This window comes from Ostrinia furnacalis, unplaced genomic scaffold (assembly GCF_004193835.3).
Source record: "Ostrinia furnacalis isolate ACB-3 unplaced genomic scaffold, ASM419383v2 OfSCF2506, whole genome shotgun sequence".
In the NCBI taxonomy this organism is placed as follows: domain Eukaryota; kingdom Metazoa; phylum Arthropoda; class Insecta; order Lepidoptera; family Crambidae; genus Ostrinia; species Ostrinia furnacalis.
In genome coordinates, this window is record NW_021132745.1 from 424,669 (window position 1) to 452,041 (window position 27,373).

The following is a 27,373-nucleotide window of genomic DNA, read 5'->3' on the forward strand; positions in this document are numbered from 1 at the left end:
TAGATATTAGAAATTGTAACGTTTCTTAGAAAACCTCAAAAGTGTATTGAAACTTACTAAGGTACCTACTACCTCAACTGTAGAAAAATATGGGTCAGCCAATATGGTTTAATAACCATAAAACCACAATACGAAAAGTGAAAGGTGCCACTACACTTTTGTGGCCTACTGTACAAATTGCCTAAGAATAATTTTCTAGTAATTACGCTCGGCCTTCTGTCCTATACGAATTTATCTACGAGCCCGTGTCTATTTGTCTCCCGATTTTAAGTCGGGTCACTTTAATATCAGGTTGTAAGACAAAAATAAACACGCGAGCTTCCTAGAGAAAGATCTGTCTTGAAATCTATATTAAAACGAAGTCGTGTTAGTTACACCATTTATAAATGTGGACAGATAGCATCGATGGATCTACTTCCTTTAATGTTTTCTATACTGGATTTATTCTATTTTGTTGCTTTTTGTTATTTGAAAGATAATAATATAGATATACTCAGATATAGGTGGAATTGGCCTAATTAAAACGTTATTAATTTAAACATAGGAGCTGCTCATTTTAAGTTGTTTTTAGATTAATCATCATCATAAATACTAAAACGTTAAGGCTGAGTTGCCCCACCTTTTTTGAACCGTAACAATGACATTATCCTGTGCTTTTTGTATAGAGTTTGACATATTTTTGACGTTTGTCAAAGTTTATGTAGTGCAACTCGTCCTAAGTTGTCATTTGTCAAAGGCCTTTTCAAGAGCATAGAAGTTAACAGAGTTTGCAGGAGCTGCTGAGAAAATATTATGCTTTTTTGTCTCTATTCAATATCGGATAATGGACACGCGCTCTAAGTTGCCACTTATTCTGGCCCATCTGCATGTTGCACGTTATTATTCTGATTGATGATTTCACTTTGTCATTATGCTATCATTACTGGTATTAAAATAAAATTGCCATTTTATTTAGAGCTTATTTTTTGAAGATCCGATACTTTTGTTGCGCAATTATTACGCTGTTTTTTATTAGCTTTTGTGCTATTTTTAAAAATATAATTTGTCTAGATTAATGAAACCCCTGATTTGTGTATTATTGAGTACTTATTGCAGTCAGTTTATTTATTGGCCACTAGGATCAAAATTATGCCTCTCTAATTCAATAGGTCAAAGACAGTACAATAATCACCCGTCTATGTATTTAAAGGTTTTCGACCTGCGTTTCACTTGATAGAAGATGATGATAAGGTAAAAGAGAGCTTCATGTGAACCTTTAATAATAGGAACTGGCTATCTTACCTTCCACTCGAATTTACTCATATTTGGACCTACCTAGTTGCTATAATATTTCTTACTATAATGTAAATAAAATATTATTTTATATTTCTTTTTACAGGATTCGTTTTCTGGATCCTAACAATATTCGACACCGCATTGTCTCACAATTCAAGAGTGTCTGACCACGCCAAACGGCCAGACATTTGAACCCAGACACCATATAAAGAAAGAACATTAAGCGTGTGGTTTGCCCATATTCATGATGACCATACCCACTGTATTGTAAATATGGTGGTCACAAGGTGGTTCCTGGCTTAATGCCAATTGTGTGAATGAGCAGATCAAGCTTAACACTGTGGAATCTTATCCCGTTGAAATAAGATCGATTTTGCAACTAAAATGTAGAGTATCCTCCTCCAATAGTATATTTAAAAATATCCGAAGTCAAGACCGAGGTAATCGGTAGTGTTGTTTTGTATGTTAATGCTGTATTTGTATGAAAAGTAAGAAGGATTCATCGTTTAAATTAATATCTTTTACGTGAGCATACAGGGTGTTCTGACTGAGCTATTCAAAAAGTGCCAAAAGGAAAAAATATCCTTGAACACTTTTATTGTGCCATCTAATCCAAAACTAAGCAAAGAAATGAACAGTGCAATCACAGTAAACTTTGGGTAGTATCCCAATTATTTTTAGTTCTGTTGTCCCACCAGCATCTTCTGGGTCTACTTTATATTCATAACATTTGCCATAAAAAGCAACCGTTACTACTGATCTATCAACACACTTAATCCACTATGGATTGCGATGAAAATCGTACAAATAACTATTAAGGTGTACGCATTCACCAAAATCTCACAACGCGATCTCCAAACCGCCTGCCATGCATGGGGTTTTTATGGCGAAATCCTCCACTATAGTGGAGGAGCCTCAAAGTCCAGCAGTGGACAGTAAAGGGCTGTTGATGATGATTATGATGATTCACCAAAAACGGATTTTTCAAAATTCGCCCCCTAAAAGGGCAGAAACAAGGGGTCCAAAATTTGTATAAATAAATAAGAGCTTATAGACTACGCGAAGAAAGCCGCGGGTAAAATGTAGTTACATTAAATTGCCCCATAATAACCACTTTTAATGGCATAAATTTTATGCAAAACGTAAATAGAGAAAATCTCAATTCGCACTAAACCAAAACATCTCGAACGTTGCATGCGCGCGCGCCGGTTCACTGACCCGCGCATTCGGTCAAGGTTCGCGGCTTCCCCGCTCCGCCGCCAGATGGCACTGCTCTATTGGTTTGTTTACGATGTTCTGGTGATTCGGTGAACTTTGCAATTGGAGTGTGTGGACAGATAACATCGATGGATCTACTTCGTTTAATGTTTTCTATACTGGATTATTCTATTTTGTTGCTTTTTGTTATTTGAAAGATAATAATATGTATACAGGGTGACTGGAACTGAACCCGCCATAGCTAATAGGCGTATAGAGGAGGTCATTTGCTAATTATTGAATCTTACTTTCTATGGCTAAAGTTTTATAGTTTAGGAGATATGTCAATTTTTATACTTTTTTCAGATTTTTCCGTAATTTCACCTAAAAACTGCTTCAATTTTTTTTCTCATTAATTTAATCATCATCATCAATTTATTGATATCATTGATAACACCAACCGGCCATTGTGGAAATCATTGGGGGAGGCCTATGTTCAGCAATTATGGACGTCCTGTGGCTCTGTGGCTGAAATGATGATGATGATTGATAGCACCCATCCTATAGAAAAAGTTCATATCTATGCAGTTTTAGCGCTTAGCAAGCACTTTCAAAGGTCCAATATTAACATAAACCGCAGTGGATGATGATGATGATTTAAGATAATAATATGGGCTAGTGCTGAGAAGAAGCAGCAAGAAACTCAGTCAATATTAGACTAATCTAGACTAATATTGATAAAAATATCTTAAAATTTGCTACAGAAACTGTCATTGAATACGTCACAGACAGAAAGGCGTGTCGCAATACAGAATTCAGAAATATCTGCCCTAATTTTGAAACCTCAACACTCGCAAAATTCCAGAAATTTCAGGGCAAATGTGCAAAGTAGGTAAAGATAAAACAAGTGCAATTTTGGCAAGAATTTACAAACCGCGTTTGTAACCTTGACATGTATCTAGCCAGAAATGGAGCACCACTCCTACGCTGTTTCGACACAACTTCGGCCAATACGATAAAACTGAATATTTAGCCAGATTTTTTGTTCAAAACTGCACCCATAAAATTACGTTGATTTGATAAAAATAATGACAAGGGCGTTATTGATCCAAAAAGAGATTGTTTAGTTAGTTCAAAACTGCACGCATAAAATGATGTTGATTTGATAAAAAATGACAAGGGACGTTATTGACCCAAAAAGAGTTTGTAATTACTGTAATTAGTTCAAAACTGCACCGATAAAATTATGTAAAAATTATGAAAAGGTCTCTAATGATCCAAAAGGAGTATGCATTACTGAAGTTTTATTTACGTAGGTACTAATAAATATGTACTTACACAATAAAGGTAGTCACAAATTGGGATTTACCTGAAAAAACAACAGATAATATGTATGTATTAATTCAGTATATTTTTTTTCCGTGATTAAGAGGATTTATTTCCCTGGCAATGGGCAGGGCACATAGTACGCAGAACTGACGGCCGATGGGGCAGCAAGGTGTGAGACGTCCACCAACAAGGTGGTCCGACGATAATGATAAAGGTAGCAGGAAGGCGCTGGACGCAGGCCTCCACCAATCGATCAACATGGAAAGCATTAGAAGAGGCCTATGTTCAGCAGTGGACGTCCTATGGCTGAGATGATGATGATGATGATTTTCCTGAAAAAAATCTTTATTTAATCTGCTCACGTAAATTTTCCCCGAGTAAGTAGGTAATTCATTTTTATGCAAGCTTAATAGTTACACAATATAAAATTGTTGATAATATTATCATCATCATTGAGAACAAACTAGTCCAGCGTACCTTCTTACTTATGATCGTCATCATCTTATTTTATGGTGCAATCGAACTACGCATCAAGGGTCATACAATTCAGTGAACTCGTTTATTTTTTGCATCAACAGTTGTTGAATGATATCCAATTTTAATTTTTAATACTGGTCTGTCCCAACTGCGCAATTCACATTCATGTAAATAAATAGTATTGGCCGTCACATGAGTTTAATATCGTATGTTACATTTTCCCTAAAATGAAAATAAATTCTTATTCTTATATTAAAATCTTATAATGTTACGTTATTTTGTATGGATATAAAATATGTTTCATCAAATAAGCATCTCGGTGAAGGTCGTTTTATATCGGGATCTTATACTAGATGGATATTACACTGAAACTTCGTAATGGATTTTGATGGAACTTTTTAGTATTTTGTTTATAAATTAGAACAACATGAAATACTAAGCAATTTATAACGATTTTGATTTAATTGACCTTACAACGATAAGAGTCCAGTAAGTAGATCTTTCCATGAAAATGAATGCTAGATGATCCTACTAATACTATAAATGCGAAAGTTTGGATGTCTGGATGTTTGTTACTATTTCACGCAAAAACTACTAAACAGATTTTTATGAAACTTCAAAGTATTAATGTTTATAACCCAGAATAACATATAGACTATAATTTATGATAATCTGTGACGAACCTAAATGTCACGCGGGTGAAGCCGCGGGCAAAAGCTAGTTTTTCATGTTTTTTCCGCTTTTATTTATTGACTACAACACATAAATTAACTAGGAAACTACCTGTATGTATACCTACAATCCACCTAGATCTGTTTCCGTTACAACAGTAGGGTAAACGAACTAACGAACTATACCTAACTCGTAAACCAGTCATTAAATTAACAATACCTAGTCCGTACTTCTATTTTATTGCTAGATGTATTATGCATGCAATCATTGTGATTTTATTTTGTCACTATAATCTTGGAAACGGTCTAGTTTGTAAAGCAGTTGCAATACAGAAAGTCCACACAGAATGTGTATCTAATTTTCTCATTACATAATCAGTGTTTGTAACAAATCTTCTCACAAACGGCTTGACCGATTCTTATGGAATTTTGTGTGTATTCAATAAGTCTGAGAATAAGATCTTAACTATTTTTTATACCCCTAGGTGCGAAACAACGTTTGCTGGGTCAGCTAGTCACTTTATAAAATCCAGCTTTAAAGCTTTTAGAAATAAGTCGTCAAAAGCTTATTAGATTTTCAGTGAAGCTATTACTGAAAGGTCTTAAAGTAAGGTCGGCTATTCATTAGGCAGGTGTCAATTCTAATGACAATTTCATAGTCAATGAAAAAGATATAAATTCTGGTGCGTTTTCGTACAAATAGATGTATCTAATGCCTAGGGTGTCCAAGAATGGGTGAATCAAATTGTAGCTCTACCAATGTACTATCCCTAAAAATATGAAAAAAAAATTGTTGAGTTCGGATTTTTTTTTAAAATAAAGTGCTCTAAACTCGAAATCTAGTCATTATTATCAAAAGTTTGTTTACAGATAAACGAAGCGATCATGTACAATTAATATTAGTAAGTACAAATAAACTCCAAACGCAGCAATTATAGCCATTTATTTTCACTTTTTATTTTTTTTTGTGTCCTTATGCGCTTTATTTTTTTTTCATATTTTTTAGGGATAGTACATTAGTAGAGCTACCTCCCCTAGCAGTTTGATTCACCCATTCTGGGACACCCTGTATAAAGAGAGCGGTCTGTAATTTTATTCATCACCATCATCATCTCAGCCATAGGACGTCCACTGCTGAATATAGGCCTCCCCCAATGCTTTCCATGTTGCCCGGTTGGTAGCGGCCTGCGTCCAGCGCCTTCCTGCTACCTTTATGATGTCGTCGGTCCACCTTGTGGCTGGACGTCTTACGCTGCGTTTTACGCAGTGGGTGGACGTCCTACGCTGCGTTTTCCGGTAGGCAGTACGTATGTTATCCGCTGTAATTTTACTGTATTGAACTTACTATACCTATCTACACTGTACTTTGATCTCGTGACCCTACAGAGTTCAACTGAGAGAATACGTTGATTTATTGTATCTTAGCTACCTACTTAGTAATAGAATTGAAATTGATATACTTCTGCCAATGTGTACTAAGATTCACAAATGTCCATAAACTCCGTGTGTGTATTTTATTTTAAGCCTAAGAAAGTTTTATGTTAATATAAAATTATTATTTTTTGGATAAAGATTCAAGAGTATCCGAAGTTTAAATACCGTTGACTACTGGACTATCGTGGTGAAGCATTAGGTATTTCCGTATTCACAAACGAGGCTTTCTTAAGTGAAGCAGCAAATCGAACGCACAGCGTTGAATAGAGCACTGTGATTGGTTCGTGTGTCACCCGGTACGTCCACGCGCACTGTGAGACCTTATAGTGATGTTTGTAAATACGGGCGTTAGTTTCCACTGTCACACACAACCCTCCCTATTTTACTAGAGGCAAATGGAGGAATGGGCAGATTGGACTTACACTCCCCAGACCCTACGCAGGACAAACGAATTGGGGATGGGGAGGCCTGATTATCGTCCTCCCTTAGTTTCCCCTGATAAGTGTCAATTTATCCATACTTCCCTAATAATATTAAATCTATATAAATAAAAATGAAAACATGTTCGTTAGTCTGATTAAAACTCGAGAACGGCTGGGCCGATTGAGCTGATTTTGGTTTTAAAATGTTTGTCGTAGTCCAGGGTAGGTCTAAACGGTGAGCAAATACGCGCGCGATATTGTTTTTCTGTGACAGACAAAATTCCACGCGGGCGAAGCCGCGGGCGGAAAGCTAGTAAATAAATAAATGTTTATTTAACAACTTTAAAATTTTTTACATTGCTTACATTGCATTGTTGTACATACATTTCCTTAAAGACCCGTTTAATGCTAAGGTTGTTGTCGACATACGCTTCAGTTCATAAAGTAACTGAGATTTCTACGCTAGGCTAAGCCTGTCATGTAGACAATATTTTGTCACAAGTTAACAAAATGTGAAAATATTATAAATGTGAAAGTAACTCTGTCTGTCTGTGTCGCGTTCACACCTCAACCACTGAACCGATTTTGATAAAATTTCGCATACAGATAGTTTGAGTCCCAGGAAATTATATATTATGATAGTTTTTATCCCAGTTTTTGAAACAAGGACGCGCTCGATAGAGTTTTTCTGTGACAGACAAAATTTCACGCGGGCGAAGCCGCTGGCTTAAAGCTAGTATCGTATAAATAGGCACAACTAATCTTAGTATTTAAATTTGCTTTGCTCAATTTAGGCTTGGACAGCTGGATATCTCCAAGGATAATACGGAAAAGGACAGGCCAATCACAACAGGGCGACAACTGTCATAGGAGCGTGAGTACGCAAACGGCCATGGAGCTGGCGCGGCACCAAAACGCACAAGATGCCGCTCTAATGACGGTCTTCCGGTTGGATACTGCGACTAGTAATGTGGGCTGACGGCTGAAATCATCTATCGATATCTTACTATTTGTCATTTAGTTTGATAACGATTCACTTCAAGAAATCGATTATAGAACTAATACATAATTAGTGTTGTTGGCAAAAATATTTTTCAATAAATAAATAAACTCACTAAATAAACTACCGAAATGTAAGAAAGAATGGAGAACAGAGAAAAAAAATGATAGCACAGTAAACATCTAATGCCTTAGTGCCATAATAATAGACGACCTAATAATTAAGTATCGGAGATCCATTAGAATATTAGATGTTGGTGGAAACGGGTTAAGCTATGGAATTATTATGTAGAGTCGAAAGATGAATGATCTATTAAGTCGAAGATGTCACATTCACAAAGAGCAAAGGCTTATATTTGAGGTTTTAGAACATGAAACTATAGGGATAGTATACAATTTGTGTTAGTGTAAGTAATTCAAACAGTTCCAAAATCCGTCTCTATTCTTGTTTAAGGTTGAAATCACAAATCACAAACAAAGTATGTTCATCGTCTCGTAAATAGATTTTATCGACACTGTCCCCTCACTAAAAATTTTCAGGTTTAGTTGATGTGATAAATACGCTCTCATTTTTTACAATGAATTATTATTATTTTCTCGGAATTCATCGGTTTGTTGCGCAGAATCAGGAAAACTGTTGAATTCTCTTGTTACAAATTATTCCCAGAATGATATCACTATGTCGAAGTGTTTTTATAAAACACGGTAATGTTTTGATATTGTTAGCTGATTTGATTTAGTTTTTTTGAAATAGCGATTGGGTAATTTCCCCTTGAACATTTCGCAATTTTTTCAATACAGATTTTTGTTACTTAGGCTACATTCAAATTGGCGGTATAGGTAATTTGTGTTTCTTCTCTCTGCACGATCTCCCTCCATCTCTCTCTATTGGCAGACTGTCTGGTGCAGTCACATACGCCGTCTCCCACTGCTGCTTTCACTTGGTCGGTCCAGCGCATTGGTGACCTGCCACGCGATCGGGTTCCTTCGACTTTACCCTGGACGACCAGTCGTTCTATGGAGTTGTCATCCCGCCTCGAGAATTTGTGTTTACCATATAAAAATTCTAAAATATTTTCATTTTTTTAGCTAGCGTTCGTGCACACATCGAAGGACGAATTCGCTGCCTCTCTCGAACACTAATCCAGGTCTTACTTTACACAGGTATGTACCATCTTAAACTGCATTTTCATTCCTCGTTCCCACCAGTGCAACTCCTGTGTAGCTAGAATCTACAGCTTGACCGCCAATAAAAACCCAACCAACGAAGGTCAAGTTTGTCCCGGGAGAAAGTTAAACTGTCATTGGACCCGAAACGAAATTAATGCATCTCAATTAGCATGCTGTCAAAAACCTGCCTTATTCTGCTTATAAAGAAATCAATTTGCAATCAGTCTTCTCTAATCAGTGCAAACGTTAGCACTAGATGACGTCACGTTCACGGTTGAGTCTATTCCACAAAAAACAACATGGTTTCCAACGCCGGTTCTCGACCCGGACGTCCTTTGATTTAATAAACAAAACAAGCTTGCTTCTGCAATGGTTAGACCAAAAATAAATTTTATAGCCAAACTTCTGCCAAGCGATCAATTGCTGGATATAGATTAAATTGTAGGTTATTGGTACTGAGTTCGGGGGCAATTAAATTTGGCAGAATGGATCAGGAGCGAGGAGGTAGCAAATGGATGACTTGTTACTTGATGTACAGAGGCATATCAAGCTTAACACTTGCATCTTAAGCAATTCTAATAGGGGTTATTTTGCAACATAGATAATAGTCTGATGTGCTTTCGAATGTATCTATACAGGGTATGTGGAACAAGTAGCAATCCTTTAATTTATAGAGTGACAAATACATGACTACTCAAATCGTTGGTGCCAAAACTTTTTTTAAGTCACGGCAGGAACATAACATAGCTCGAACATGATCGATGTGTAGTGTGTACCAATTGGGTCCTCTGACATGATATCTGTGAAGACTGAAATCATATTTAAACTGAGGAAAATAAGTTTAGTTTCGTTTGAGAATCGAACTCGAAACCTGTTAGACGAGAGAGCTTGTTTCTAATCAGTCTTCTAAATATAACTCAAAGGTGACTGACTGACTGACTGACTGACATAGTGATCTATCAACGCACAGCCCAAGCCACTGGACTGATCGGGCTGAAATTTAGCATGCAGGTAGATGTTATGATGACGTAGGCATCTGCTAAGAAAGGATTTCACGAAACTCCACCCCTTAGGGAGTAAAACGGGATCCACGCGCACGAAGTCGCGGGCGGCCGCTAGTTAAAAATAGATGTAAAATACTATTACACCGAGATCATAAATAGAAATCATAGATAAGAGATAGTCATAGATTAGAGATACGAGATAAATAAGGCTCATGCATTAGTCATTTTGGCGAATATTCTATAGATATTTACCTATTATCAAAACTATTATCGGTCACCATCAAGCACTCACCCAGAATAGAGGGCAAGACGTAAACCGGCAAAATCAAAATATCCAAGTTTTCCGAAAATCAACAAACGGTATAAATTATCACATGTTCATTCACAATGTATCGTAGTACAGAAACTCTATCCAGTAACTAGGTCACTGAAATAGCGTTGGGGATCAACATTTATTGCCATTTTGATCCAATATAATATGATTTTTTATTTTTACACCTATAAATTTCTTAAGGCATCCATTTTCATCATTTAGGCACCATTTTCTTTGAACTTATTTAGTAATGCATATGAAATGCTTATTTATATTAAAAATAGCTGCTATTTTCTTATTTATCCTATTTATTTGGTAAGTGGCCGAAAAGGATATTTTCGAACTACGGTTACAAAAATCGTTTACCTACCCGTGGTTCTAGTGGGTAGACCAAGTTGTAGGAGGAATCCACCTCTTGTTCCCACTGTATAGTAAAAACCCGAACTACTAATGGATAGACTATTCGAAATTGATCGCATTCGAATGAACAGGCCTACTCATCATCATCATCATCATCATCATCTCAGTCATAACAAGACGTCCACTGCTGAACATAGGCATCCCCCAATGAAGACGAAAGTCTGCAACCAATGTGTATTACCTGTGATGACTCATGATTCGGAAACGTTATAGGTCTTATACAGAAGCTCAAAGTTGCACAATGAACAGTGTGCTATGGAGAGGGCTATGCTCGGTGTTTCTTTACGAGATCGAATCAGAAATGAACAGTCCTACCGCACACGTTTTATTATTATCAAAATCAACACTGGGTGCATCCAAGGTGATTTTGAAATCACATGCACGTTAACGTAAACCATTGGCAAAGAAAATAAACAGCAACGGTTTACGACTGCGCTCGCGCATATAGCGTGTGTGAGATCGGTGCTGTTGGTTTTTGGCCGATTTGGTTAGCAAAATGGCCTTAAACTGGAAATCACAAGGTGATTTTCCATTTTGTGTGTGAAAATAGTACAACTTTCTGATTACTAGACTTGGATAGAAGTCATGGCTAAAAACCTTAATATTTTTTGAATTATTACTTCAGTATGAGCTGGAAAGTCCAGTCCACTGTGGAATGCCTAAAACGTTTCATAAAGTTTTACTCTAAATATTTCATCTCACATGTTAAATGGCCTGAAACGTAACGATAACCGGTGATTTTTGTATGGAGTTTGAAAGATTTTTGACGTTTGTTACAATCAAAGTAATTTGGTGCAACCCAGCCTAAGAACTCACCTACTTTGGGCAAAGAAATATTAAATATTTAAAGCCCTTATAATTTTCGTTTAAAGCCAACAATTCTTCAATACCGTAGCGTTCGTTTTCTGTCATACACGTAATGTCACGTCAATATATTCAATTTATCTGGGCCGGTATGAACGGAAATTGAGATTTCATCTCTCTGCCTTTGTATTGACTGACGGGCTGATATTTTTTGTATGTAATATATCAACTTGTGGAGTGATTGATATTTTGCGAGAGCTTGTGAAAAGTCAATGCTACGTTGATTGGACAGCAGTCAGGATAGGACATTTAAAATGTCCTTAATGAACAATATTTTCAAGCTGGAAATTATTGGGATAGGTCTATGTTCAGCAATGGATGTCCTGTGGCTGAAATGATGACGATAAAAGCTATTTTACAAAATTAAAAATAGCAAAAAAAAATTGTCATTATTCCATTGGACCTCTCATTCTATAGTTGTCATCAAGTTGTCAAGTTACTCCAATTATCTTGGTAATACGAAGTAGTTATACCAACTTATTTAACTTTATAAAAAATCATGAATAATCAGATGAGTTACAATAGTCAAATCTAGATCCAAAAGAGTTTCTGCTGAATAAGTTATTCACCAGAAAAAAGTGAAGCAATATTTTAAAATTCAAACTTCCTCCTAATCCTTTACTAGGATGTGCAAGCGTCTCGCAAATATTTGCAGCGACGATGCAGCCGAGGTCAATCTTACTAAGCCCAAGCCAAAAACGCCTTAAAAATCCCCAGACACCAGTACAAAACACCCTTTTTAACGAATCACCTTACAGGCGAGAATTGTTAAGCAGAATTCGGATCGTAAAACCGATGTCTGCTGTCACCTGCACTCGAAATTGCATCTTCATTGAAAAGAATTGGAGTTGATATCAGAACGAACATTTCAATAACTATCTCAGTTGCAAAACGTTGTAACTGCAAATTTGCTAGCGATTATTTTTTGACTTTATTTCTGAAAACTTTAGGTTTATTATGATTTGGTTAATTTAAGCCTAAGTGCAGTGCTCTTTGCCTGTTTCAGGGATGCACGGACATCTAGACTGATTTATAGTTATAATAAATATATGGCTGTTTAATTCTCCAGATTATCTACACGTTCTTAAGAAGTGTGCGTGGGCCAACGTATTATCGTCATTTTGGCTATCTTCTGCATTAAGGAAAAGTTTTATGAAGTTTTTAACGCAAAAACATTTTTGAAATGTTGCTATTTTAAGTAACGGTACTACATAAATACTTTTAGATTACTCATGATTTAGCGCCAAGGTTTTAACCTAAGTTTTTTTTAATACTAAGTGACGGAAAAAGTAATAGTTCATTAAAAACTTTCATAGTCTTTTCCTATGTATCATTCGAAGTGACAGCCTCAGTATTTATGTAGCATTGGAATATCAACTTTAAGGCATTGATTTATGGCACAGTTATGCTCGCTGACGCTGTTTAAATAAACAACATTGTAAAAACAATAAAACAAATGCATGTTTTCGATACGTTTTATGGCTTTTTAATCGATCGGTAGTAAAGTTATTTTCGCAGAGTACATTGTACGACCTTTTTTGTGACACACGTGCATTCAACGTATTCCACTTTGAGCACCCGCTCAAATAGCATCTGGCCTATGTCACTTAGAGCTCCTATCGATATAAAAATAAATTAAATTCCACGAAAATCACATACCCAAAATATCGATAGATGCTCTAAGTGGATTAGGCCAGGTGCTATTCGCGCAGGTGCTATTTGGGAGGGTGCTCAAAGTGGAATATGTCGTCCATTCAAGGTATTAACCCAAAACATACCTACCTAGTCGAGTGGAGATCACGTCTCGGTAAACTCAGTATAGGACATCGCTCGATGTACCGACGACCTCGAAGATGTTAGCAGTGACTGGAGCGTCAAACCGTGTACTAGGTCATTGCCTGAAACGATGATGATACCAGTTTTAACCGACTCTCGTTCTCTACGAGGCAGTTAAATGAATAAATTATACATTTAGAAATGTGTAACACAGTGCCGCGCCCGTTTAAAGTGAACCTCTAAAATACTTATTTAAATACAGTTTAAATACAGTAAATAAGAGGTTTCAAATAAAATTGAACGCTTTTTTTAACAGACACGTGAATAAATAGGTACCTAAAATAAATAAAAGAATACACTGCTGATATCTTGATACAACTAAATAGAATTACGAAATAATACACTATGCATCTTTCTAAAATGAATTTCACACAAAATTATGCAATTTGTTTCAATGCAATAATAAAATTACCCTGCCTATTATTTTGTAGCGTCTACAATTCAGCAACTGTAAGCAAGTTCTCTATATTTTAGAATTTAATAAGAAACACTTTATTTCATTGTATTTCATTTGCCTTCGTAATAAATTGTTATTCTTAAATTATTTCAGAGTACCCGAGAGGTGAACCACGGACACCGCGGACAGTATTAATAATAATATCATCATCATCATCATCATCATCATCATCCATAGGAAATTAATATGGTGAAATTTTATTCTTCTAAAGGTTATTTATGCCTTTTTTCGTTATTCAGTCATCTGCTTCTTCATCTTCAACTGCCAACTCTATGTTTCTTTGGATAAATGGCAATGCCAGATTTTGTATGGAAAGTGGCGTCTTTTTTTTTTCGCGCGGCCATCGACCAAACTTTGTTTTTTGATTACAAAATAGTGTAATAAACCAAACTTACTATGGCATGTATACCTCTAAACTCAGTCTGAACTGAGTTACGAGCAATAGAAATTTGATTANATGGAATGTTGTGTGAATATTAGGTCTGAGAATAGGATGTCAACTATTTTTACCCGACTACGGCAAAGCAAAAGAAGGGTTATGATTTTTTCATACCCCTAGGTGCGAAACAACATTTGCTGGGTCCGCTAGTTACTGTATAAAATCCAGCTTTAAAGCTTTTAGAAATAAGACGTCAAGTCGTCGACGTCAGTGAAAATTTTTACTGAAAGTTCATAAAGTAAGGTCGGCTATCCATTAGGCAGGTGTCAATTTTAATGACATTTCATAGTCAATAAAAAATATTAAAATTCTGGTGCGTTCACATAGATGTATCTAATGCCTATATAAAGATTGCGGTCTGTAATTTTATTCATCATCATCATCATCTCAGTCATAGGACGTCCACTGCTGAACATAGGCCTCCCCCAATGCTTTCCATGCTGCCCGGTTGGTAGCGGCCTGCGTCCAGCGCCTTCCTGCTACCTTATGATGTCGTCGGTCCACCTTGTGGCTGGACGTCTTACGCTGCGTTTTACGCAGTGGGTGGACGTCCTACGCTGCGTTTTCCGGTAGGCAGCACGTATGTTATCCGATGTAATTTTACTGTATTGAACTTACTACACGTATCTACACTGTACTTTGATCTCGTGACCCTACAGAGTTCAACTGAGAGAATACGTTGATTTATTGCATCTTAGCTACCTACTTAGTAATAGAATTGAAATTGCTGTCAATTTGTACTAAGATTCACAAATGTCCATAAACTCCGTCTGTATATTTTATTTTAAGCCTAAGAAAGTTTTATGTTAATATAAAATTATTATTTTTTGGATAAAGATTCAAGAGTAGATATCCGAAGTTTAAATACCGTTGACTACTGGACTATCGTGGTGAAGCATTAGGTATTTCCGTATTCACAAACGAGGCTTTCTTAAGTGAAGCAGCAAATCGAACGCACAGCGTTGAATAGAGCTCTGTGACTGGTTCGTGTGTCACCCGGTACGTCCACGCGCACTGTGAGACCTTATAGTGATGTTTGTAAATACGGGCGTTAGTTTCCACTGTCACACACAACCCTCCCTATTTTACTAGAGGCAAATGGAGGAATGGGCAGATTGGACTTACACTCCCCAGACCCTACGCAGGACAAACGAATTGGGGATGGGGAGGCCTGATTATCGTCTATCTCTCTCTTAGTTTCCCCTGATAAGTGTCAATTTATCCATACTTCCCTAATAATATTATAAATGTGAAAGTAACTCTGTCTGTCTGTGTCGCGTTCACACCTCAACCACTGAACCGATTTTGATAAAATTTGGCATAGAGATAGTTTGAGTCCCGGGAAAGGACATATTATGATAGTTTTTATCCCAGTTTTTGAAACAAGGACGCGCGCGATAAAGTTTTTCTGTGACAGACAAAATTTCATGCGGGCGAAGCCTCGTAGTATCGTATAAATAGGCACAACTAATCTTAATATATAAATTTGCTTTGCTCAGTTTAAGTCTAGACAGCTGGATATCTCCAAGGATATACGGAAAAGGACAGGCCAATCACAACAGGACGACAACTGTCATAGGAGCGTGAGTACGCAAACGGCCATGGAGCTGGCGCGCAACCAAAACGCACAAGATGCCGTTCTAATGACGGACTTCCGGTTGGATACTGCGACTAGTGATGTGGGCTGACGGCTGAAATCATTTATCGACATCTTACTATTTGTCACTTAGTTTGATAACGATTCACTTCAAGAAATCGTTTATTATTTTTGCCTTTTTTTCAATAAATAAATAAACTCACTAACCAAACTACCGAAACGTAAGAAAGAATGGAGAACAGAGAAAAAAATGATAGCACAGTGAATATCTAATGCCTTAGTGCCATAATAATAGACGACCTAATAATTAAGTATCGGAGATCCATTAGAATATTAGATGTTGGTGGAAAAGGGTTAAGCTTTGGAATTATTATGTAGAGTCGAAAGATGAATGATCTGTTAAGTCGAAGATGTCACATTCACAAAGAGCAAAGGCTTATATTTGAGGTTTTAGAACATGAAACTATAGGGATAATATACAATTTGTGTTAGTGAAAGTAATTCAAACAGTTCCAAAATCCGTCTCTATTCTTGTTTAATGTTGAAATCACAAATCACAAACAAAGTATGTTCATCGTCTCGTAAATAGATATTATCGACACTGTCCCCTCACTAAACATTTTCAGGTTTAGTTGATGTGATAAATACGCTCTCATTTTTTACAATGAATTATTATTATTTTCTCGGAATTCATCGGTTTGTTGCGCAGATCAGGAAAACTGTTGAATTCTCTTGTTACAAATTATTCCCAGAATGATATCACTATGTCGAAGTGTTTTTATAAAACACGGTAATGTTTTGATATTGTTAGCTGATTTGATTTAGTTTTTTTGAAATAGCGCTTGGGTAATTTCCCCTTGAACATTTCGCAATTTTTTCAATACAGATTTTTGCTACTTAGGCTACATTCAAATTGGTGGTATAGGTAATTTGTGTTTCTTATTCTTATTCGTTACGCTCTTGGCAGAGCGGTCGTGGTCACGTTGAGGCGTTGTTCACATCGGTTGTAGAGGCGGATACAACTCTCCGCACGATCTCCCTCCATCTCTCTCTATTGGCAGACTGTCTGGTGCAGTCACATAAGCCGTCTCCCACTGCTGCTTTCACTTGGTCGGTCCAGCGCATTGGTGACCTGCCACGCGATCGGGTTCCTTCGACTTTTCCCTGGACGACCAGTCGTTCTATGGAGTTGTCATCCCGCCTCGAGAATTTGTGTTTACCATATAAAAATTCTAAAATATTTTCATTTTTTTAGCTAGCGTTCGTGCACACATCTAAGGACGAATTCGCTGCCTCTCCCGAACACTAATCCAGGTCTTACTTTACACAGGTATGTACCATCTTAAACTGCATTTTCATTCCTCGTTCCCACCAGTGCAACTCCTGTGTAGCTAGGATCTAAGGATCTACAGCTTGACCGCCAATAAAAACCCAACCAACGTAGGTCAAGTTTGTCCCGGGAGAAAGTTAAACTGTCATTGGACCCGATACAAATTAATGCATCTCAATTAGCATGCGGTTAAATACCTGCCTTATTCTGCATAAAAAGAAATCAATTTGCAATCAGTCTTCTCTAATCAGTGCAAACGTTAGCACTAGATGACGTCACGTTCACGGTTGAGTCTATTCCACAAAAAACAACATGGTTTCCAACGCCGGTTCTCGACCCGGACGTCCTTTGATTTAATAAACAAAACAAGCTTGCTTCTGCAATGGTAAGACCGAAAATACATTTTATAGCCAAACTTCTGCCAAGCGATCAATTGCTGGATATAGATTAAATTGTAGGTTATTGGTACCGAGTTTGGGTGCAATTAAATTTGGCAGAATGTATCAGAGCGAAAAGGTAGCAAATAATAAATAATAATAATAAATATCCTTGGACATTTTACACTGCGCTTCTAGTCCCAAACTAAGCAAAGCTTGTACTGTGGGTACTAGACAACGGATATAAACATACTTACATACTTTTTTCTGTAAATACATACATACTTATTATACATAGAAAACACCCAGTCCAATACAAACAAATACATATGTTCATGCACACAAATGTTTGTACTGTGCGGGAATCGAACCCGCTACCTCCTTAAAAACTGTCCGAAGAGTTAAAATTATTATTATTTTCAGACTATAAAGACGATCTAACTTGAAACATATTCAATAATAAATTGAAAGTTGTGTACCATCTGAGAATCGAACTTAAATCCATTCTCTGAATCGAGAGATCAAATTATCACTAAAAACAGATGTGACTATTGCTATGGCTGAGATCATAAATAGACAAGTCATAGATAAAAGATAGTCATAGGTCAGAGATAGATAGATTACGCTAATGCATTAGTGTTTTGACGACAGATATTTATTATCAAAACTATTATCGGTCACCATCAAGCACTCACCCAAAATAGAGGGCAAGACGTAAACCGGCAAAATCAAAATATCCAAGTTTTCCGAAAATCAACAAACGGTATAAATTATCACATGTTCATTCACAATGTATCGAAGTACAGAAACTGTATCCAGTAACTAGGTCACTGAAATAGCGTTGGGGATCAAAATTCATTGCCATTTTGATCCAATATAATATGATTTTTTATTTTTACATCTATAAATTTCTTAAGGCATCCATTTTCATCATTTAGGCACCATTTTCTTTGAACTTATTTTGTAATGCATATGAAATGCTTATTTATATTAAAAATAGCTGCTATTTTCTTATTTGTCCTATTTTTTTGGTAAGTATCCGAAAAGGATATTTTGGAACTACGGTTACAAAAATATCCCGTTTACCCGTGGTTCTGGTAGGTAGACCAAGTTATAGGAGGAATCACGTTACCTCTTGTTCTCTCTACTCCTGTGTAGCAACCGAAAGTGAAAACCGGAACTTCTAATGGTTAGGCTATTCGAAATTGATCGCATTCGAGTGAACAGGCCTACCACCCGTCATCATCATCATCATATCAGCCATAGACGTCCACTGTTGAACATGGGCCTCCCTGAATGAAGACGAAAGTCTACAACCAATGTGTATTACCTGTGTGATGACTCATGATTCGGAAACGTTATAGGTCTTATACAGAAGCTCAAAGTTGCACAATGCACAGTGTCCTATGGAGAGGGCTATGCTCGGTGTTTCTTTACGAGATGGAATCAAAAATGAACAGGCCTACTGCACACATTTTGTTATTATCAAAATCAACACTGGGTGCATCCAAGGTGATTTTGAAATCACATGCACGTTAACGTAAACCATTGGCAAAGAAAATAAACAGCAACGGTTTACGACTGCGCTCGCGCATATAGCGTGTGTGAGATCGGTGCTGTTGGTTTTTGGCCGATTTGGTTAGCAAAATGGCCTTAAATTGGAAATCACACAGTGATTTTACATTTTGTGTGTCAAAATAGTACAACTTTCTGATTACCTACTAGACTTGGATAGAAGTCATGGCTAAAATCCTTAATAATATTTTTTGAATTATTACTTCAGTATGAGCTGGAAAGTCCATGCACTCTACTCCATATGTACCTATCTACTGTGGAATGCCTAAAACGTTTCATAAAGTTTTACTCTAAATATTTCATCTCTCATCTTAAATGGCCTGAAACGTAACGATACCCGGTGATTTTTGTATGGAGTTTGAAAGATTTTTGACGTTTGTTACAATCAAAGTAAGATGGTGCAACCCAGCCTAAGAACTCACCTACTTTGGGCAAAGAAATATTAAATATAAGCCCTTATAATTTTCGTTTAAAACCAACAATTCTTCAATACCGTAGCGTTCGTATACTGACATACACGTAATGTCACGTCAATATATTCAATTTATCTGGGCCGGTATGAACGGAAATTGAGATTTCATCTCTCTGCCTTTGTATTGACTGACGGACTGATATTTTTTGTATGTAATATATCAACTTGTGGAGTGATTGATTTTTTGCGAGAGCTTGTGAAAAGTCAATGCTACGTTGATTGGACAGCAGTCAGTATAGGACATTTAAAATGTTCTTAATGAACAATATTTTCAAGCTGGAAATTATTGGGAAAGGTCTATGTTCAGCAGTGGACATCCTGTGGCTGAAATGATGATGATGAAAGCTTTTTTACAAAATTAAAAATAGCAAAAAAAATTGTCATTATTCCATTGGACCTCTCATTCTATAGTTGTCATCAAGTTGTCAAGTTACTCCAATTATCTAGATACAAAGCAGGAACACCAACTTCATCATCATCATCATCATCATTTCAGCCACAGGACGTCCACTGCTGAACATAGGCCTCCCCCAATGCTTTCCATGTTGATCGATTGGTAGCGGCCTGCGTCCAGCGCTTCCCTGCTACCTTTACGATGTCGTCGGTCCACCTTGACCACCAACAACACCAACAACAACACCAACTTATTTAACTTTATTAAAAAAAAACATGAATAATCAGATGAGTTACAACAGTTGCTATCTAGATCCAAAGGAGTTTCTGCTGAATAAGTTATTCACCAGAAAAAAGTGAAGCAATATTTTAAAATTCAAACTTCCTCTTAATCCCTTACTAGGATGTGCAACCGTCTCGCAAATATTTGCAGCGACCATGCAGCCGAGGTCAATCTTACTAAGCCCAAGCCAAAAACGCCTTAAAAATCCCCAGACACCAGTACAAAACACCCTTTTTAACGAATCACCTTACAGGCGAGAATTGTTAAGCAGAATTCGGGTCGTAAAACCGATGTCTGCTGTCACCTGCACTCGAAATTTCATCTTAATTGAAAAGAATTGGAGTTGATATCAGAACGGACATTTCAATAACTATCTCAGTTGCTAAACGTTGTAACTGCAAATTTGCTAGCGATTAATTTTTTACTTTATTCCTGAAAGTTTTAGGTTTATTATAATTTGGTTAAATTCCGCCTAAGTGCAGTGCTCTTTGCCTGTTTCAGGGATGCACGGACATCTAGACTGATTTATAGTTATAATAAATATATGGCTGTTTAATTCTCCAGATTATCTACACGTTCTTAAGAAGTGTGCGTGGGCAAACGTATTATCGTCATTTTGGCTATCTCCTGCACGAAGGAAAAGTTTTATGAAGTTTTTAACGCACAATACGTTTTTCAAATGTTGCTATTTTAAGTAACGGTACTTTTAAATACCCATGATTTAATACCAGGTTTCTTAACCCAGGTTTTTTGAATACCAAGTGATGGAAAAAGTAATATTTCATTAAAAACTTTCATAGTCTTTACCTACGAGTATGTATCATTCGAAGTGACAGCCTCAGTATTTATATAGTATTGGAATATGAACTTTAAGGCATTGATTTATGGTACAGTTATGCTCGCTGACGCTGTTTAAATAAACAACATTGTAAAAACAATAAAACAAATGCATGTTTTCGATACGTTTTATGGCTTTTTAATCGATCGGTAGTAAAGTTATTTTCGCAGAGTGCATTGTACGACCTTTTTTGTGACACACGTGTATTCAACGTAATTCACTTTCAGCACCCGCCCAAATAGCACCTGCACGTATTCGTGCAGGTTCTATTGAACCTGGGCTATTCCACTTAGAGCACCTATCGATATAAAAAAATAAATGTATATCCTCGATAATCTCCTACCCAATATTATATCGATAGGTGCTCTAAATAGGTCAGGTGCTATTCGTGCAGGTGCTGTTTGAGCGGGTGCTCAAAGTGGAATACGTCGTCCATTCAAGGTATACTCAAAACATACCTACCTAGTCGAGTGGAGATCACGTCTCGGTAAACTCAGTATAGGACATCGCTCGATGGACCGACGACCTCGAAGGTGTTAGCAGTGACCGGAGCGTCAAACCGTGTACTAGGTCATTGCCTGAAACGATGATGATACCAGTTTCAACCGACTCTCGTTCTCTACGAGGCAGTTAAATGAATAAATTATCCATTTAGAAATGTGTAACACAGTGCCGCGCCCGTTTAAAGTGAACCTATAAAATACTTATTTAAATACAGTTTAAATCGAGTAAATAAGATGCTTGTTTCCAATAAAAGTAACGCAATTTTTTACAGACACGAGAATAAATAGATCCTACTAATATTATAAAGATGATGATGATGATGAAATATTATAAATGAGAAAGTTTGGATGTCTGGATGGATGTTTGTTACTCTTTCACGCACAAAAAAAAACTACTGAACGGATTTTGATGACACTTTACAGTATTGTTATTTATAACCCAGAATAACATATAAGTAGGCTATAATTTATGACGATTATGTGGCTAACTGATTTTCACGCGGGTGAAGCCGCGGGCAACAGCTAGTACGTAAAATAAATAAAAGAATACACTGCTGATATCTTGATACACCTAAATAGAATTACGAAATAATACACCATGCATCGTTCTAAAACGAATTTCACACAAATTCATGCAATTTATTTCAATGCAATAATAAAATTACCCTGCCTATTATTTTGTAGCGTCTACAATTCAGCAACTGAAAGCAAGTTATCTATATTTTAGAATTTAATAAGAAACACTTTATTTCATTGTATTTCATTTGCCTTCGTAATAAATTGTTATTCTTAAATTATTTCAGAGTACCCGAGAGGTGAACCACGGACACCGCGGACAGTATTAATCATAATATCATCATCATCAACATCATCCATAGGAAATTAATATGGTGAAATTTTATTCTTATAAAGGTTATTTATTTATGCCTTTTTTCGTTATTCAGTCATCTGCTTCTTCATCTTTAACTGCCAACTCTATGTTTCTTCGGATAAATTTAATTGCGGATTAACTAATTAAACTTTCCCCGGGACAGTACCGGATTGCATTGGCAGAATTTTTTTGCCGGTCAAACTGTAGATCCTGGCTACACAGGAGTTGCAGTGGTGGGTACGAGAGCAATAAGATAAATACCATACAAGCTCATTTTATGTACCTATAGTATTTGGGCAATGATTAGAAGTAGTTTTATCATCAGCCAGATAGTTTTGACGGTTCCAACTCCTTGCCAGACAATCTTTTTAGGGTAGCTACCAAAGCCACGATGACCCAAACTTCATGATGTACTTACATTCTTGCCTTTATTGGGAGCATGCGCTGACAAACTTTCAGCTTTTATAAAACGACGTGGGTCTGGCGTTCACTAGCTCTGTGACGAGAGGTGGGAATAGTCTTGGACTGCTGCTGCGTCGTCCACGTCGTTTTATAAAAGCTGAAAGTTCGTCAGCGCATGCTCCCAAAAAAGGCAAGAAAGTGCATCATACAGTTTGGGTCATCATGGCTTTGGTAGCTACCCTAAAAATATTGTCTGGCAAGGAGTTGGAACCGTCAAAACTATCTGGCTGATGATGAAACTAGCTAACTCGCTATTTCTTTTCGACTTGCACCGCACCTGTTCACGCGTAATGGGATTATTCTGCAACGATTCGTCCTAAGTAGGTTTACGAGCTGCTATTAGGGATACCTTCCGAATGAACGTCGTTACGGCGGGATCATAGGGAATAGTAGATATTCTTTGCAATTGCCATTGTTGGAAGAAAAACTTGAGCTCTTTTATTCTTGATCCGATAAGACATTTTAATGAGATACACAATGACTGTATAAAATGTTTGTTGAACGCAATAAGAAAATATTACTCAAATGAATGTTTTGAAATGTTTATCATTGATGAACCAATTAGCAAATTAAGAAGTGAAAGCATTAGACGGAGGTGTATTACAGCTAACTAAATTAATCTTTTTTATTTTATTAATTTTGATAAATAAATAATTTTGCTAGGAACACCCAACTCTACATTTTTGTTTGCAAAATTACGCTTATTAAAAAAAGTCTTGTTAGTTTGGATTTGGACTAAATAAATAGAAAGATAATGAAGAAAGAAATAAAAATATTTTTATTTAGTCCAAACATCCTCAGACTCTTACAACAATATAATTGCTTACTTATGTAGTTAAATTTGAAGTAAAATAAATACGTATTAAAATGATATTAAATGCCCCAATTTTGGCCTTGACTTTGTTTGATGGAAGAAACTTTTGACCTAACACAACGTTCATAGCATCACCTTCAAAAATAACTAACGTTTTCAAACAAAAAACGTAACTAATTCAATCATCGGTCGTTGTTGGCATTAGACATGGGTCCGAAAGTTTTGGCAGGCTTGGAAATATTTACTGTAGGTATTCGTTGACAAGACACCATTCACTAATCTAATAGGTACGAAACTATTCCCACCTCTCGTTTCCACCGCTGCAACTCCTGTGTAGCCAGGATCTACAGCTTGACCGCCAATAAAAACCCAACCAGTGAAGGTCAATACTAAATATTCACAGATTGCAGACTTAAATTATGATAGGCAAACGCTGCTTACTGGTAAATACATCATAAGCTTGAACATTGTTTAAAATCGGCAATGAACATTATTATTTCTAACGGGACCATTCCCACCTCTCGTTCCCACCACTGCCACTTCTGTGTAGCCAGGAGCTTGACCGCCAATAAAAACCCAACCAGTGAAGGTCGAGTTTGTCCCATTTACGTGACAGATTTGTGAAAAAGACTGCTGTTTAGTACCTAATTAGTTATAAAATATAGGAATACCATATTAAGTATTCGTTTAACGACCAGAATCAGGTTCGTGAGTCACTAGCCGCTGATAAGGTTATAGGCGATCCCTGACAAGTCCGGACTTGTCGCGAAGAATATTTCTGAGTCTTGCGTCAGCTATCGTATGTTATTTTGCGTACGTGACTAGATTTAATTTTTATTTTCGAGGACAGTTTTATGTCGTTTTGTTGTGGTTTGATTGATTTTATTTTGTGTCTTATATTTGCAATCAAATTAGTAAGTAGCTAATTGAAATGACACTCAAAATAGTGGAGATTCAAGTCTGTAATTAGTTACACATCAATTTCATCATCATCATTTTTTCAGCCATATCAGTACATCCACTGCTGAACATAGGCCTCCCCCAATGATGTCCATAATGACCAGTTGCTAGCGGCCTGCATCCAACACGAAATAAGATCGTCGGTCAACCTTATGAGTGAACATCATATTAAGATGCGCATTTATGTAGAACTCCACTCCAGGACCTTCCATTCAGAAATCAATTTTAAGATTGGACTTTACTGAAGCTGGAATCTAGAGTCCTCTTTTAAAGGCAAAAAAACCTAAATTAATACTGGCCAGGTAGAATGAATACATAAAAGTGACTTCTAACTACTCAATGACATGCTCAACTCAAAACAGTTGCAAATCAAAAACGCGCACGCGCAGACATCAAAGTGATGTGTAGGTACAGTCAACCGCACATCAGACAATATTTTCGTTGTAACATAGTGCCTATTACTACGAGATAAGATTCATAGTGCTAGCTTGACGTGCTGTCTGTACTTTCAAAGAGCCCCAATAATTAACAGAGCAATTTGTCAACGTATTTTGCACGTTTCACGGTGTCGGTGGTGCGTACACGTCAAAATTCGGGGAAACTGACGCTCTTGGACGGGCTACTAAATTTGTGATTTATTTGTGGGTTACTGAAAACTACAGACAGAAAATGGTGTCTTTTCACTCATTTTCCTTGACGCTGAAGGTCGATATAATAATAGAAGTAAAGATTTTACACTTAAAAATGTAGAATTTTATATAAGTGGGTACCTAACTACGCGAGACGTAACTCTTTGATAATTTGCTTGCTAAAAGTTATTTATTTTTTATAAAGAAATAAAGAACATAATATTAAAGTGTATAAATAAATAATGTGACATCATGTCACAATACCATTTTATAACAAAGATAAAAAAAATAGACAAAATAAGACATTTTCACCCATTTCCAATTGAATAAATCTAATGGAAACTTAATCCATTGTTCTCTGCATTTATTAAAATACCTTTTAATGATTCTGTCCTTGAAATCGCATTAATGAAATTGATACCTAGTTAATAGTGTAATAGCCCGTTTATGTAACCGCCAATCTCATGGCCACAACTATTAGTCGCGAGCGACATCGACCTTCATCATAGAATAAAATAGTTACAGAACTTTCTAAAAATATGCCAACAAAAAATACGAAAGAAAAATAATTTGTAGCCTCAGGGAAAACTAAGAAAACAAAGCAATTTTTGCTTAAAAAATAATTTTTAAAAGTTCTTGAGACAGAAATATGTAAATTTTTAAACATCATCACGCGATGTCTATTAATTGATTACTGGGAAATCCCATCCAAAGTCATTCTGAGGTAGTTCCCGTTTCTGTACACGCATACTTGAGTCATAAGTGCCACTTGTGGTCTAAACTGAATAAATATTTTTTGATTTGATTTGATTTGATTTGAACACACAAAAAATGTTACAAACTGCACTAAAATAGCTCAACAAATGGTAGCAATATTGATCTAATGATAAATATTGAGAAACATTCTATACATCTAAACGTTGATTTTATTTTATTTATTTATTATAAAGCAAGCTGCTTGTAGGCATAGAGAAATGATATTATTAATATATTAATGTAATATGACGTGTTGTTATTTGAGTTGGTATTATTTTCGATATAAAGTCTACTACTGTTTTTAATATTTGCACGCTTCCTAGTTCGAGCAAATTTCAGTGAAACTTACCAAATCTATGTAAGCACCTGGAATTACGCAAATAAAGAAATTTGATTTGATTTGATTTTGATTTGATTTGATATGAGTGAAATTGTGACGTATTATTGGACTTCACATCATCATCATTCAGCTATAGGACATCCACTGCTGAACATAGGCCTCAATACTCAATCGTTTATTGCATAACCACATTACCATTCACATTATCTCCTCCCCCAATGATTTCCCTACAGGCCGGTTGGTAGCGGCCTGCATCCAGCGCCTTCCTGCTACCTTTATGAGGTCGTCGGCCCACTTGTGCTGCCCGCTTTCCGGTAGCTTACAATGTTAGGCATAAAAAATGTAGAGTCCCATCATACGACATTGAATTCTCTATGACACAGGTCATGGTCATTGCGCTGGTCTGCTCAAGGCCAGTCCATTGGCAACTGTTGCCTAGGCGGCCCTACGCCAGATTTTAATTCGAAAGAAGCGTAAGTAACGCTACATAGAATTGACACCGTTGACAACCTGACATGTGTATTTTTGTTAACACATTTTGGTAGTGCTATCTTGTTGAAATTCTGTTGGAACATGTTTAACGCTATTTAAATTGACTGTAACATATATATCTAGCTATGTGTCAAAGTATTGTGTAAAAGTGGTGACATACTGACTATTTTTTATTTGCGTTTAAAAAGTAAAACTGTGTGCAAATCAATCATATAATATTTTTTTATGCATAACGAGGCAGGTATTTGAGCACAATCGCACCTTATGTTAAATTCTAGGATGGAACATGTCTGCCCACTTGCCTATTCACTTTCGCCTTGAAAAGGCCCGGAAGCACTTGTGAAAGAAAATCATAAACTTAAACGACTCGAATC